Genomic DNA, 16,996 nt, shown 5'->3' with positions numbered 1-16,996 from the left:
AGTCATAGCTCTTTTCAACGCCATTCTTGAGGGTGCGTGTTTCCGTTGGTTCTGTATACGTCAACGCTTTGGGTGTCGGAGCCGCTGGTAAAGCCTTTGAAGTTGATGGGGCGGGCAAAGCTTTTAAATTTTCTGGTACAGGTAAGGCCTGTGAAGTCGAAGGGGCCGGTAAAGCCTCTAATTGCGGTACCCTGGATGTAATCGCTTTTCTATCGGGAACCTTATACGGAGCCGCTTTTTTGCTGCGTGTAATTGGACCAGAGCTTCGCGGTGCAACCACAACGTCAATCTGGTCTGCAGGTAGCGACACGGGAAGTGGTTCGTATTCGGGAGGTACATACTCTAATGACCGTTTGGTTTGTGCTCGTTAACTTCAGATTTTATAGCGCGTGGTTCAAAGTCTGCAGACTTAGTCTGATACGCGGCACGAGCCAGCAAATCATGAGTCATGGCACTACGAATTTCTTCAGCCTTTTTCTATGATGTGGCTTTGGTCTTGCCGGGCGCAGAAAATTCGGACTCAGGTACAAGAACGTAGGTCTTCATTTTGTTATAAATGATGCAACTAGTGTTCCTAGAATAGGAAGTAGAGCAGCTAAGAATCCTCCTTTTTGCGCTAAAATTGTTCGCTTTTTAACGTGTGAAAGTTTTCTGTCGGCTAAATTTAAACAACATTAAATCTGTCGACCAAATTTAAACAAGCTTCTTCAATTGCTAAAATTTGTTTTTTAGAAGCAACCTGTAAAAAATATCTACGCTGTCGTGGATTCATAATTTCCAAAGCGCGTAGTATACTGAGAACGTCTTCTGGATTCATTTTTCCACGTATATTTTCCGGTAGTCAAATATGTTTGACTGTAGCCTTAGCTTGTCAGGTGTATCAGGACGGAGATTTATTACCAAATAACCAAAACTTTCCTTTATAGCCTTCTTGTATGCATCACACAAATGCGGCATACCTAGCTGGCGAGAAAGTAGTTTAATCTGTTGTACATCACGTACAGATTTAAATAAAATTAAATATTGTGAGTTAAGAGAGATATCTCTCATGCTTTTACCTTGTTTGTATAAATTTTGCGGTACAAAGATAACGGAAACATTTTTATGATGCACATCTCTAGTAAATATTGTCGAACACTTTGCGTTTTTTGATATTTCTTCCATGAGATCATCAAGAATAAGTAGCGTAGGCGTATTTCTAGCAAAAAAATTTTCATCTTCCAAGATTTTATCCATTCCTGGCAGCAGCTCGATGGACTTATCAAAATTACTGAATGCCTCTTGCCATGTACCGTACGCATATACTATACGTATCGGCGCGGGTGTAAAATTATTGGGCATGCTCCGTAAAAGTTGCATCGTAAATGTCGATTTTCCGGACATAGCTAGAAAAGAAATATAAAGCGAACAAGGAGTTTTAAATCTGAAATCAAAAGTCACCTTTTCCATTTTAAAAAACTCCGTTTTCAAACCGCTATTTGTATGCTTTATCTATGAGAAATGTTTTTCAAGAAACTCCTGAGTTTGACTTTGAAAAATTCCGTTATTGATTAAGATTCTGAAGTTTTCAGTTGAAGAATCTAGGAGTTTTATTACAAATTCAAAAACTTCTCGAATTTGCTCCGAAGAAGTTCAACCAAGGACCACACAGCTACCGGTATAGAAAATATGAATGGTGGCGTACGAAAGCCTTAACTTTAGTGCTGGAAACAGCTCTGGTTCCAATAGACGTTGCACGGAGAAGTTTTTTGCTTTCTCGTAAAGCTTTACCAAGTTAACGTTGTGTGTATGTTTGTACGTGCAAACGGTATTTGCGACCCTGCTATCCTTAATGTTTAACTCTATGCCTTGAGTATAAAGCATCATTTGATAACATTTTAGAAGTGAATACGACCCTGTAATACTTTTAGCACCGTTTATTATAGCTTTACCATTAGGGAATAATTGACAGAACGTTTTGTTTTGTAAACTTAAGGTGACAGCATAAAATCCTTTAACGGACTTTGTATTAAGTCGAAGTGATTTCCAAACTTTCTCCAAACAAATCGCTTTGTCGAACTGGACGGAAAGAATGACGTTACGGATATCCATGGCTACGAGTATTAATTGCGACAGTGTCAACTGGGAACCTTTATATACCTTTCAAGTTAAGACTGTCACAAATAATGGCTTCTTAGCCTTTTTTCTTTTCACAACAAACAGAACAGAGTAAATGCTAAGTAAGATGTGCTAATAAAAATTGAAGCATCCAGTCAGACAACAATATCCCGTCCCCAGTGCTGGATGTAGATTTCCTCCATGAGATTGATGAATCCCTGATATGGTAGTTGAATGGTGCGCCGAGGTTGAGAGAAACGAATCATGCGTCCGTATTTCGGGTGGATGCTGACAGTAACATCCACACAGCCCTGAACCGGAAGAGAAAACTTTTCAGCGCTCTTGTCAACGATGGCGCGGTCCATGTAGTCCTGGAGCGCCCCGTTACGAATCATCCCTAACATGCTGTTGATATCGGCATAAGCCAGGCGAACTCCTTTGTCCATGGCCTTCTTCAACCCAGAACCGTCCGGTTTGGCATCGAGCACTAAGAAGAAGCAAACGTCTTTGGGGTTCCAAAACATACTAACTACAGCGTTGATTTTGTAGATAGTAAAAGCTTCATGCACCCCCAAAAATTCCAAAGCCTGTACTAAAGCCATGTTGATGTCACCAGTAGAGCAGTAAACGCAAAACTAAAATTACTACAGACAAACGTTGCTCTTATAGACTTACAACAGTGAAATTCCACTGGCGAAAAAACTCCAGTGGCGATGGTGCGCCAGTGACGTCATAGGCGTCGTACTTGGACAGTATATCCATATATTGTGTTTTAAGACGATAGAGTAAAGTTTCGTCGTGCGCAATTCTCCACACGTCACCATTTGTCATGTCGTTTGCTAGCGAAACAATAGCTGAAGCACATTCGAGATGAAATTCCGCTGGTAACGGTTGAATAGAAGTTTTGAATGAAGGCCCACGAACGTCGCAAATCACCCCATTTTATGGAATGCAGCAGTGTGATTCCTTTTCTAGGAATTCTCGCGCGGCCGCAAGAGATCTCACCAATGAATCGATCGATTTGAATGACGGTGACCCCGTTTACAACAACGCGCTTCGCCATCAAACCGTCGCTAAAATCTTTAGCGTCTTCGCGGCTGTTCGCTTCACGTAGATAAACAAGGATCTGTAGAAATTCCGGAATCGATAGTAACAAAGATTTCGTATAACATCGAAAACCAGTCATTTGGATTTTACCAGAATCCAAGAACTTCAGATGAAAAGATCCAGAAGAGTATTCCCGTTGCGCTGGGATAAAAAGTAAGTCTGAAAGGTCAAACGAATCCATGGCTGCAGAAGATGCAAATGAGCTTTCAACGACAAAGAATCGACTTATATATACGAAACAAACATGGTCAGAACGCGCTAGTACATGTCCGTACATGAACGTCACCACCAGTTGACTGCACCAGAGAGAGTCAGAGAGAAAGTGGGTCATCGCCAGTTCCGTTTCATGGATAAAAGCTGATTTCTTTGGCAACGAAAGCTCATTTGCAATTTCAAACGCCATGGATCAGTTCAAAGGCTGTTTATTAGGCGCACTCATCGGAGAATGTGTTGGAACACCCCTCAGGCACCCCACGTCTTGCCACATGAACCTGGCGGGGTGCGTATTAAAATTTCGACTTACTGGGAGAAAATGCTTCTGACTCACGCTTACGGAAGGTCACTACTGGATACCGGCTACTTTTCCATGGAAAATGCCGCTCGGTAATGCAGCAATTATTTTTACCAGAATTACACTAAACGGAGAGCCTTTGGCGAACGGACTGAGATTATTGCCAGCTGGAAACATTCGCCCCCCAAAAGACTGGACCGCCGCGGCACGGCGTCCGCAATCGGGGAACAGAGTGTAACGCTGCCACTTGGATAACAGCGTTTCCCATGTACTTTTACAATCGGACGGAGCAGATGAGTTACTCTGTAGACCGTGTAGCTCGACTTACTCACTCCTCCAATGACGCCGCCGCTGGAGCACAGTTGCAGGCCTACGCCATTAGTCTGGTTCTAAAGAATAAAAAGATGAAGGAGCTTGAGTTTCTCGCCGCTCTTGTTGAATACACTAACAAGTCTCTTGCCGATTCTGTACGTCAGAAATTTTGTACACGTATGATGATGGTGCTGGACTACGCGCAACGCGCTGAACCGAAAGAGAAATTGTTCAAAGCGATTGGCGTTGGCACCAGCCCTTTGGACGCAGTTCCCGTTGCCATTTACTGTGCTGCTATTGGCCGCCGCAGCGGATGCCTTTTTGAAGCCACCTTTTGTCGTGTTCGCTAATACGATTTATTGATTTAGACTTTCAGCGCGCTATTCAACTGAGCAATTAATATTACAGAGGACAACATCATGAGTGTTGCTATGGCATACACTACACCTTCCTTTCTCAAAAAAAACGAAAACAGCTCGTTAATCAAAAATATCGGTGTACTTGACTATCTCGTTAACATTATCCGGTTCTTCATAAACATAATTGGATTTTCCACCACACATTCTTCGTAAGTGGCCCTTTACGCCACACTTATTTCACGTCATATTTTTGTACCAACAATCTTTTACGAGGTGGCGTCCTCCGCATCCTGTGCACGTTACCCCTTTCGGTCCTTTGCCCCTTACGGCCATCACCCTTTCATCCTTCTCCTCCATTCTGCTTTCAAACTTTTGCGCATCGGCCAGCGCTCCCTCTATGCTGGTTGGCTCCCTGCTGTACAGGTGCTGTCGCGTCTTCTCCCGTTGGATTCCGCCCAGGAAAGCAGCTAGCAGCATCTCGTCCAATATCGTTCCAGTAAACTCACAGTTGATTGACTTCGCCCGGAGGCGGTTGCTGTATTCGACAAGGCTTTCTCCTTGTTGCTGGGTGAGACGGAAGAACTGTGACCTTTCGTAATGTTTAGATGTCTGCTTGACGTACAAGCGATCCAGCTTGTATATCAACTGCTCCACTGTAAACTCTTTAATCTTCTGCGGATAGCATACTTGGTACAGGGACTCGAAGGTTTTGCGCTCCAAACTTTTCACCAGTAAGTTGACTTTCTTATCATCCTGTGCATCCAACAGGACGACGAAGTTGTCAAAACGCTGCTTCCATGCACCCCAGTCTGTGTTGTCTGGATCAAATCGCTCCATCGCAAAATGCGAAGGAACTGTCGCCAGAGCTGTCTGCGAACTCGTCGTAGGCATGGTGCAGTGCGTTATGGTATCACAATTTCCCTTTCTAATCTGACCGTAACTCACAATTCTCTATCCATTCACGCCACTGTCGTGTTCGCTAATACGACTGATTGATTTAGACTTTCAGCGCGCTATTCAACTGAGCAATTAATATTACAGAGGACAACATCATGAGTGTTGCTATGGCATACACTACACCTTTCATGCGGCAATGTCAACTGGAGGATGCGCCGATGCCATTGGTACCATGGCTTGCGCCATTGCAGGAGCCTGGTCCGGGTTTTCGGGAATATCTGACGAAATGGTAGGCATCTGGGACGGTCAGGAGCAGATTTATGCCTTTGCAGAAGAGCTGTGCACGTACGTTTCCACACTGCACGGCCCCGACGGACCACTCTCCACGTTCGAAAATTGGCCACACCTCCTGCCTTCTGCTGGCGCCATGGCGAGGACTGGACTGTACTACACCGGATCCAAAGATACTGTTAAATGTAATTACTGTCGGTTCACAATGAGCAACTGGACACCGGGAGATCCATACAGTGACCAACAGAGATTTAACCGAGATTGTATTATTGTCACAAACTGTACCGCTACTCCTGCGTATGTTCATGCGTCATGATTTGCTTTACTCTGTTCATTGTTATGTGAAAAGAAAATAAAAGAGGGTGGGGAAAATTGAAACAAAAGAAAGGGGGTAAACATGACCCAGAAACTAGATCCGGGTTTGGCCTGCGCTCTCAGTCTGGGTTTGGAACAGCCATATTAGCGGTCCTGTCTCGGTCTCAGTCTCGGTTAAGAGGCGAAGTCAGAAAAGGATGCTATTCTAGCGGTCCTGTCTCGGTCTCGGCTTAAGAGGCGGAGCCAGCCAATCAGAGAAGGGGGCGTGTCTGACCAATCACGTGTCCCTTCCAGGGTTGGTGACTTACTACTCACATATCCTCAATATTTTGTTGAACTTGAAACGCCGCATGAACACTCATATTTTTAATGTGATACGGTGCTCTTAAAATCGGGAAACCATTTTTCTTCGCGACATGATAGGGAAATCGGGAAACCATTTTTCTTCGCGACATGAGTGGTCCGTCGGGGCCGTGCAGTGTGGAAACCGAAATACTGACTTACTACTCACTGCATATTTGACTGCATAGCATACTGCTGATCAGGCATTTGCTGCTGATACACAGGTACATACTGATTTTGAGGAGCTGCTTGAATTACCGGAGCCGACTGCATAGGCTGCGAATTATAATTTGGTTGCGAAAAATTATTATTCCAATTCTGATTATTCTGCGGGCGTTGATAACCACCGCGACTGTACCAAGAAGGGCGAGAAGAATTACCACGACCAGAAAAATTACCACGGCCACCATAATACGAATTGTTAAAATTATGAAAACCGCCACGATTCGCATTTGAAGAATTAAAACTTGAACAATTACTCAGTACACTTCTCCCTTTTTCCTTCTTATCACTCTCCAAAATCATTTGCAACTTTTCTAATTCTCGCAACTGCTTCGCTAACTGAGCCACTGTGTTAATTTCAGTCATCATATATATTTTCGCGTACCAGTCTTCTCTATTGGGCCGTAAACCTTCTTTTAAAATACCAACGCGTTCCTCTTCCGCAATATTTAGTTCACGAAACCACCGAATAAAACTATCAGTATACGTATCAACCGTTTCATCATCTTGAAACTTTCTTGCCGACATTTCACGTCGTATTTCCATTTCTGAAACCGGAATATTAAAATTAAACAACAATTCTTCTTTAAAGAAATCATTCTAGGATCTACCAGGGTTCGCTTTCATCAAATCTTGAAACCATTTCGTAGCATTACCTTGTAAATTAGCTAACACGGTACGAATCGTCATCTCATCACTCCAACCATTAGCAATACGACGGACGCTGCTCAACTTCAGTGTGCCATGAATTAATCGATCCTGCTTTCTTTTGACCACCATAGGGACGTATCTGTAGCTGATTTCACAAAACCACCCTTTTCCTGTTCCATCGAAGAATAATTTGTCCGTACTGACATAGCAGGACTGTGATTACGCAGCGGTATCACATCATTTAACGTAACTTCATTTATACCAGGTGCATTAACTTGAGGCTGCACATTATTTACAAAATCATTCAGATCATTGGGCAAATTATTGAAATTATCTTCAACCAAATTTCCAACATTATTGCCAACATTTGCATTAAACTGTGGCTGTACAACAGGTACCGGCACCACATTTCCACGTACTGCATTAATAACATTATTTCAATTAACAGGCATTTGCTGCCGAACGAACAACGTCGGGGCGCTGTCGTGTAACGAGACAACGTGTCGTGTATCTGAAAAAACATTTCTCATGGGTTCCTGCTGTGTACGGACAGGTCGCGACTCACTAGACAAATTATTCGCAGAATTCTGAACATTTGACCACGGATTAACCGGACGCATCTGGGATTGACCCATGGACTGCAATACCGACAAAGTAAAATTTTAATGATGCATTGGCTGCTTACGCCACGCGTTCCTCGTATCAACACCAACACCAACAGGCGCTTCTTCTTCATAATAATTTTCACCGCTAGCACCATTATACTGCGCTTGATTCTGATAATTATTCACCAACAATTTCAAATTATTGATTTCCGCATTTAAATTGGCTTTCTGCGATTCATGATCATTCAAAGAATTTCTCAAACTGCCGACCAAATCATTAAATCTACGAATATCACCGCGTAATTTCAAAACTTCCTGTTCCGCTTTAATTTTAGCCGCTTTTTCATTATTCGCATCGTTTTTCAACTGCGCAATTTTTGCTTCAAATGCTTCCTTTTCGCCTTGACAGACTGTTCTGACGGCTGAACGCGAGGAATTCGCCAACATATTATAAGCAGATTTCGACATATTTAACTCAACTTTCAAGTGCTGTACTTCATTCTCCAGTTCAGTTTTCTTAGCCGCAGCTGCTTTCAAGTAATCACAATCGTCTTCAGACATTTTGAGCTTTTCTTCAAGCACTTTACATTTATCACTTTCAACTTTCAAAACCGTATCTGCATCCCTTAATTGCAGAAAATAATTATCGCGTTCAGTTCTGGTTTCAGCCAAATACTGTCAAAAACTATTCGCTTCTTTATCAAATTTATCGGCCGCTGCCTTTTCTCTTTCCCTTTGCTCATGTGCAATTTTCTTCAATTGATTAAATTCACCCATTTTTTCAACATCAGCCTTAAATGAAGCAATATAATTCTTAATCACTTGTATCGTGATAGGACACGACCTACGAAGAATTTCATCAAGTTCTGCTTCTGTCTGCGACATACGAAGCGCAACATGTACACTTTCAACTTCATCAACAAAATTTCTGTCAAAGGGCGCAAAATCTTTTTCATTCACAAATTTCCTCAGATCAGGCTGCATTGGGTGCATACGTATCAAATTATTTCCATTAATTGCAAAATTATTCAAATTCAAATTCACAATCAAATCAACATCATTCAAATCATCAATATCCAATATTGAAACATCATTTTGATTTGCCATATCGGCCACTGGGGACTGTCCCCTTATCGTAATATTTCCAAAATTCACATCCTTATTCTCAACATGATTGATTCTCACGCTTTCTACCGACTGCTTGGTTGGAATTACCGGATCACCCGGATTTACCAACGACTGGGTTGTTGGAATTACCAGATTACCTGGATTTACCAACGACTGATTTGTTGGGATTACCGGATAACCCGGATTTACCAACGACTAGGTTGTTGGAATTACCAGATTACCTGGATTTACCAACGTCACTTCTGGGTTCGCTGAGTCACGTATATAAGAAAGCTGAGCTTCCAACGTACTAGTATCACCACCATTCGGGGCTTCTGATACCAGCACGGTGTTTTCACCTGGTTTAACCGTCCCTGCCGGAAATCCTGTTTCGGACTCATCTGCCACAATGGAGGTATGACCGGTATTTACTTTCTCAGACTGTCCCTGCGCAAACGCAAGCTGCATTTGCTCAACATCCTTCTCGTACGCTTTGACCTTTGCTACTGCCTTCGTGACCCATTTCTGGAAATCTTCTTCACTCATATCCAAATACTGTACTGTTACCCTGCACTTGCCGAAAGTTTCACTAGTAGAGCCAGGCGCACGTTGTACGATCGCTATCACGATTCACATAGACGGCACACAGCACCTAACTGCGGACACTGTACGAAATTTCGGCAAGTGCAGGGTAACAGTACAGTACTGTTCGGGAATAAAATGTTCCTTCTCATACCATCTTGTATAATAACTGGGTGCTTTTCTCGCCGAAGACGTTTGATTCTCCCATTCAACCCAAGCAATACTACACAAAGCACATCTCTTTGCCGGAGGCTCATATTCCAATTCTTGATACATCAATCCCAAGCACACACGGGCTGGGAACTTATATTTCTTCTGCAAATGCTGATTCTCAGCCGGAGCCGTAATCCATCTCGAAGGGTCAATCTATTTCATTTTTGCTTAGCCATGTTTATCAAATCACAAAATTATCACGCAAGAATCTCAATATCAAATACACAAGCAGACTTAAAATGAAATCGACCTCACAGGCCTCGATACACTGGCTGCACGAGAATATCAGGATTATTTACCGCAAATATCACGACTTTATTTCATCAAGTGCCAACCGTGACTGACCTTTAAGGTCTCAGTACACAAGTCGCACAAATATCAGCTTCACGTGCCAACCTATTCGACCTTTACGGTCTCGAACACTGGTTGCATAAATATCTGGATCCCTACTGCGCCTCGTGGTTCAAACCTGACTACTGGCGACTTGATTACTACAAATATCCCCCACACATCAATCTGTACAATTCATTCAAATAATTTCATCAATATCTGTTACTTCACCTTTAAGGTTTGAAGCAACCCTCAAATTCATTTCGTAAATTCATACATATATCAAACATCAATGCTCAAATCTGAACAGCGCAACTGTGTATTTCAGCGTCAGCTGACCTTTAAGGTCTCAACTGGTGAACTTGCACAGCTGCTGTGATCGACCTTTAAGGTTTCGATTCAAATCTTATTACGCATAGCAGATTCAGTAAAGAATCTGCTGGTAACTTCACTCAATTTCTGGATACACTACACCCTATACGAGTGTAAGGATTTGCAGACGTTCTATACGAATGTCAATATAGTTGTTTCGTGAAACTAAATTCACGTGTGCGTGAACCCGGAAGGGTGTCAACACACAATATGGATTTTCGCAAAACTAAATTTGCGTGTACCCGACCCGGAAGGATCAAAGTACAATATCACGACAAGTAGGCCACTGAATCTTATTAAACCCGGATACTTTCAAGGAATGCAGTCCGTGAACCCGGATACTGCCACATCAAATCTGGTAATCAAAGAATCTGACCGTCTGGGTCATGCGGATATGAACACGGATGTCTGGAAAATTTCATAGACGTCTGACCTACTTCCGCGTTCGTTCAACTTCAGTTCTTAATAACATTGCGTCGGTCACTGTCTGTCTAAACGTCTGGCTTTATTTCCTTGTTCGCTGACCTTTAGTCACACGAACATGCAAATTATAATTTTCAATATTTCACCGTAATTACTGTAGTTCTGGTCCGATTCAGTAATTAATTTACTGGGAGAGGAAGCTAATCCCGGGGAGGAAGCTCACACGATTTGTCGGAGGAAGCCCACGACTGAAAAACCCTAGGTCAGAACAGGAACGCTGACCTCCTTCGGCGTACCTTTCGGTTCAACGCCTTTCTGCGGACCGTAAATATGACCACCAAAAATATAGAAAGTAACATCCACCGAATTTTTCACTGCAACATCGGGGAAAATTCGAGAACAACGGTGGGCGCCATGTCGTGTAACGAGAGAAGGTTGAGAGTAATAGGGGCGAATGATCCGTGACCTCCTGTTCACAAACGGTAAGTAAGGTTCTAAGACTGACCTTTTGATACCGCTACCGACCACGACAACATCGGTAGAGCGACCCTGAGAATCTCAATCTGCTACAGTGAAGAGCTCGGGGGGAAACTCCTATATCCTGGAAGATCTGGAATCCCTGAAGATCCTGAAGAATCCAATGTGGTATATCCAGTCGACGTAGAAGAGACGAATCCGAAATCCTTAGCGTGACCTTTACTCAACGATATCGCCAGATGGAAGCAGAGGCTTTGCCAGATGGAAGCAGAGGCAAATGACAAGATTTACTGAGAGCATGTGCTCGATCAGGAAGTGACCTTTGATCACGAATAAATGAGAGTGAACTGCTGATACCTGTGTACCACTTTACTGTAGTCCGAGAACAACTACGATTAACAGCGATTTATTGGAAAATCTGTGAGATAACCGAATAAAATCGAGAAATCTCCAAGTTCATTCGACTGACACATTCCGCTGGCCTTAATAGACTTCGAGATGCGCGCAGGCATCGAGTAGGCGTGAAACCAACAAAGATGTTCTAGCTAGCCATTGGCTACAACAGCTAAGAGACAACAGCATTGGTCAAACGTAGATCCGCGTCATCCGAAGTAAATAAGCCAGACATGTATACGTAAAACAAGTATGTACAAATAAGACAAGTATAAAGATGTGTACAAGGTCTACGTTCCATCCCACCGGTACACGTCAATACTGTAATTATCAAGGTAAATTCACTTATCAAAGACAGTTTACTGTTAGAGCAATGAGAACATCGTGCACTGAGAAAATGTGCCGATGCCCGTGTGTGGAAATGTACCTCTGTATCTGTTATAATAACCACACTAATTCAGAAAAGGCGAAGCATCAAAGAGTGGTTGCTGCATTGAAAAAATGGTTTCTGCAGAAGAGCGTAGTTTTCAATCTGTGTATGTACACGGTAAACGATTACAATTTTCAGGTGACTGATGAATGCCTGAGTTCTCCTTCAGCTTACGCTTTTGCTTAGCTTACGGTTTACGCTTCAGTTTACGCTTCTTTTCAATGCGAAACTATAATATGGCATAAATTCTCAAACGTGACACAGCTACGGCGGCCACTTGGTGGCAGTCACGAATGGAAACCTGGATACCAACGGCTAAGATTTTCGGCAATGGATCATTCAGTGGACAGAAAGTAGACTGCAGAAATTGTCAATCTGCAACAACAAAGTCCTTATCAAGGTAAAGATCTATATTACAACGGAAAACCCCGTACGATCTGGTCAGAACAAACCAAAAAATTAATCGAAAAACTGATAACGCCATTCGATTCCGCATGTCTGGAAACTGTGTCACGTGCATTTTGTTTTAAAAATTATTCGCTCCGGCTCCCGTGCCCCGTGCCGGTGCCGATAGAGCTGAAAGCTCAAGGTGACCTTGAAAATAATTTCAAAGTCCGGTTGCTTGGAGAAAAAATCAGTAAATTTAAACTGGTACCTTTTTAGATCAGCAAATAAAAAATATTTAAAATTTTACTCCTATAAAACTAGAAAACCAATAATATTAGCAGTAACACAAACGATGCTGATAGTGGATGGCTTCGTTTCAATAAATCGTTAACAATTTATAGCGCTCAAAAACATGACTTAAGAATAAGAACGCTCGTTAAAAGCCACTTGAAGGCAGCTGTAAAAGAAGCTTACCATCGCAATCGTTCAAACGGGCTGACCTTTCACTGCAGTCCGAGCAAAACTAAGGACAGTAACTAATTAATCAGCATATACAGTCCGTAAATTATTCCGTATAATACGGAATAGTAATACGGTATCTACATTCGAGATCTCTGTTATTACAAAAAAAGGGATTCACGAACCCAGCTTTCCCGTATAGAATCAGCAAAAACCGTTTCCATCAGCTGAGCACAGTCCAGAGCACACAGCCCGCTAGGTGAACGAGTGGCCGAACTACCGCTGCTGTCCAGAGCACACGGCCCGCTAGGTGACCGAACTACCGCTGCTGTCCAGAGCACACGTTCACGCGGGCTGTGTGTGAACGAGTGACACTTCGGTCACCGCTGCTGTCCAGAGCACACAGCCCGCTAGGTGAACAAGTGACCGAATTACCGCTGCTGTCCAGAGCACACGCCACACGGCCCGCTAGGTGAACGAGTGACCGAACTACCACTAGCATCTACTGCAAGCGTTCTTTACGTTGAAATTTTCTACCTCGTAGACTCAGAGTCGGGATGGAAAAGTTAACATAGATTCCTTTCTGAGTCAATGTGAATGCGTCAAGTCAATGTAAATGAGTGCACAAAAGCCGTAAATTCACTTATTATCCTATCTACGTTTTGGCGCTAATTTCGGACCGTTTTGTTTTGCTGAAGGAATAAGATGTTAACTAAACAGCTGATCGAAATCATTTGAATAAACAGGCCGTAGACTGGGGACCACAAGAAACGCGGAGGCGAAGCCGAGGCTGTTTCTTGTAGTTATTATAGCTGTCCATGATAAAGAGGATAATTGTAGTGAATGAACTTAAATTGTTTTCCAGTTGACGTAGATATATAATCAGCTGACCGCTTCTGCACACTAGTGATCCACTTAACTAATGAAACATTTTAGCGAATCTTGGGTGAGGCGTTGGTGCGTGTCGCAATAGCATTCTACTTTCAGCCGGCGAAACCGCAATAATATGTATGTTCCATGTACAATGGGCATGTGCTGAATATTGATTTTTTTCTTTAATAAATCCCATTATCATTAGCATTAGCAATGCAGTGCCTGAAACAATAACGAACCTTACACGCCAACATGTGCAGCGGCGCGTGATACGGATAGTGCCAATTAGCGGGGAAATCGATCGGTCCACACGGCGAAAGCACTGCCATTATTAATTATTAACTCCTGACACCAGCGGCCGGATTAAACACTGTTGACATTCAACAATAAAAGGTTTCGCGGCAATATTATTATTATTATTATTACGGCACAAGAGCAGACAACCCCGTAGGGACTTCAAGTCTGGTCGAAACGCACTATGTATTTACACCATAACACGCCATCCCTGGAATCAGTGTACATTTGTTTCCATTTCGCTGTAAGATATGGCTATATAGTCCCGTTTGCTATACACTGCAACTGTCAAAAACCCCGGAAAGGGAACGCCCGCCAAGATCATAGCCTGGCCGAGAAATGGCTGCATTATTCATTGACCTCCCGCCCGCCTCCGTGCATTATGTGCCGGTTAGGGACGTTTTCAGTCCGTCAAACGGGGATTAAAAGGATTGCAGCAACACTCAACATCGTGACACTTAATCACCGTGGTGTACGCTGCCACGACACATGACAAATAGTTGGCCATTGAGTGTATAGACAAATTACCGGCTCTAACATAGTTGGTAACGCGAGTGTTTTCTGCCGGGAGAACTGCAGTACGGATGGTAACGTTACAGGCAGTTTCAACAGTGGTCCGGCTTTCACCGCTGACCAGATCGCCAGAGCGCATTGGTTATGGTGGATATGCTATCCGGTACTGTTGGCTTGCTGCACAGTGGGCAACGGTCTCAATCTCGTCGTTCTGATTCGCCAGGCCAAAAAGAACAGCACCACGTCGTACATGATTGCCATGGCGTTTAGTGATCTTGTTGTACTGTAAGTGGCTTAATTATTCGATTAAAATCTTCCTAGTAAGTAGCAATGTTCGTTTTCACTTCTACAATGTTGCACTGTTATAACCACCTTGCCTGCAACGAACTATGTACCATTATAGCTAATTTATGTAGATGCACTACACATAATGTGCCTAATGCAAGTCGAGATTTTTCTTTGCTTATTGCCATCAGTTGCACATTAGAGATAAAATTATTATCAAAATAGTTAAACAGTTTTTTCGTATATAGCCATATTATGTACGTGTGTAGCGCCAGTATCGATCTGGCGGAGTATCTGGTATCTGCACTGCCGCCACTATTACAGCCGCGGCTGAGGGATGGCTGCATTATTCATTGACCTCTAGCCCGCCTCCGTGCATTATGTGCCGGTTAGGGACGCTTTCAGCCCGTCAAGCAAGGTTAAAAGCATTGCAGCAACACTCACAGCACCGTGGCACTTAATAACCTTGGTGTACTGCGACGGTATATGACAAATAGTTGACCACTGAGTGTATCGACAAATTACCGGCTCTGACATGGTTGGTAACGCTAGTGGTTTCTCCCGGGATAACTATACCGACAAACATCTTATCGATAATGTCAACTGTACGGACGGAAATCTTATTGCCAATTCTACGGGTCGTCTTTCGGCTTTTACCGAAGACCAGATCGCCAGAGCGCAATGGTTATGGTGGATATGTTATCCGGTGCTATTAGCCTGCTGTACCGTGGGCAACGGTCTCAATCTCGTCGTCCTGATTCGCCAAGCCAAAAAGAACAGCACCACGTCGTACATGATTGCCATGGCTTTTAGTGACCTTGTTGTACTGCAAGTGGCTTAATTATTCGAGATACCAGTACAGTACATAGATTCTAACTGTAGATCTTTATTGTTACTGCATTTCAAAAACCCATTCAGTGCACAGAAGAAATATTAGTTTTATTTGCAAGTCATGAGCATTTTTTTCGGATGCTGTTGATTACCGCCTTCTTTCTGCCCTGCTTAGGTGGTTATTTTTTCCGATATTCTTATGGAACCTCAGTCGAAAATTTAACTTGCCGTATGGCATCGACGCAAACAAAGCAACGATATTCCAGTATATGGGTATTCAAGGATGGATACAGGAGACGTTCATGCATTTATGTGATTGGTATGAAATATGAAACACATAATCAGGGTAAATGCACATTAATTTAGGTTAATGATCTTACAGAGTAGTCTACAATACGTATAAATTTTTCATAACCTCTGCGCCTTGAAAATACTCGATCTCTTGCTGCGCATGCGGGTTTACTAAAAACACCTTAACAAGACTGAACACTGTAAAATTTTGTATCCCATAGAACCATTCTAGTTCTAAATCGTAAGTACTTCTGCAAAGTAGGGTCATGTGAGCGCATCACAATGTGACTGCCAAAAACTGCAGGGTATTGCTCATGTTCTCCGCAGAACGATTAATGGCCTTTGTCAAGCCTTTCTGGATTAAGAAGCTGACGAGTGATCTTTCGGCCAATATCCTCGTGGTTGTTCTGTTCGTGTCGTCGGCCATGTTTAGCGTGGAGAATTTTGTCTACGAGCGTTATTGTACTGTCACAGGATGCAACACCACTTATTCCGCTTACATGTGTGTGATTGCATTTGCATATATCCTTTATAGATTTAAGTAAATGATCATTTTTTGTGTTACGACATCGCCGTTAATTGAATATGCGGTTATCAACGAAAACGTTGGTTGCGCAGCTTACAGTTTGTGCACTGATCGTGTAGGAATGAAGCGGCAAAACCGACTTGGCTCTTTAAATGGGGAAAGATTCAGAGTACCGCTGAGGTAACGGCCTCAACTGTTCGTTTCTGCCGCTACAATACACATAAGCATAAATAATTCTAATCATTTGCAGCTTTCCGTGAATTTCGGCAATTTCTTCCTTTTATTACTCATCAACAGCGCACTCACAGCAGCCATTAGCAAACAGCATCGGCAAGACCTGGGCCGGGTCAAATCTGATAACAAAGAACGCCAGAATAACCGCAGCAGAAATATCCATATTCTCCTGCTCAGCAGCGTCGCGCTTTATCTCGTAGCACAGTTTCCCAGTTTACTGTATAAAGCGCTGGAGTTGGCGGACACTCTGGAAGTGTGGGCTTCTGA

Source organism: Paramacrobiotus metropolitanus, unplaced genomic scaffold (assembly GCF_019649055.1).
Source record: "Paramacrobiotus metropolitanus isolate TYO unplaced genomic scaffold, Prichtersi_v1.0 Parri_scaffold0000001, whole genome shotgun sequence".
Classification (NCBI taxonomy): Eukaryota; Metazoa; Tardigrada; class Eutardigrada; order Parachela; family Macrobiotidae; genus Paramacrobiotus; species Paramacrobiotus metropolitanus.
Note: the sequence above shows the minus strand (reverse complement) of the source record.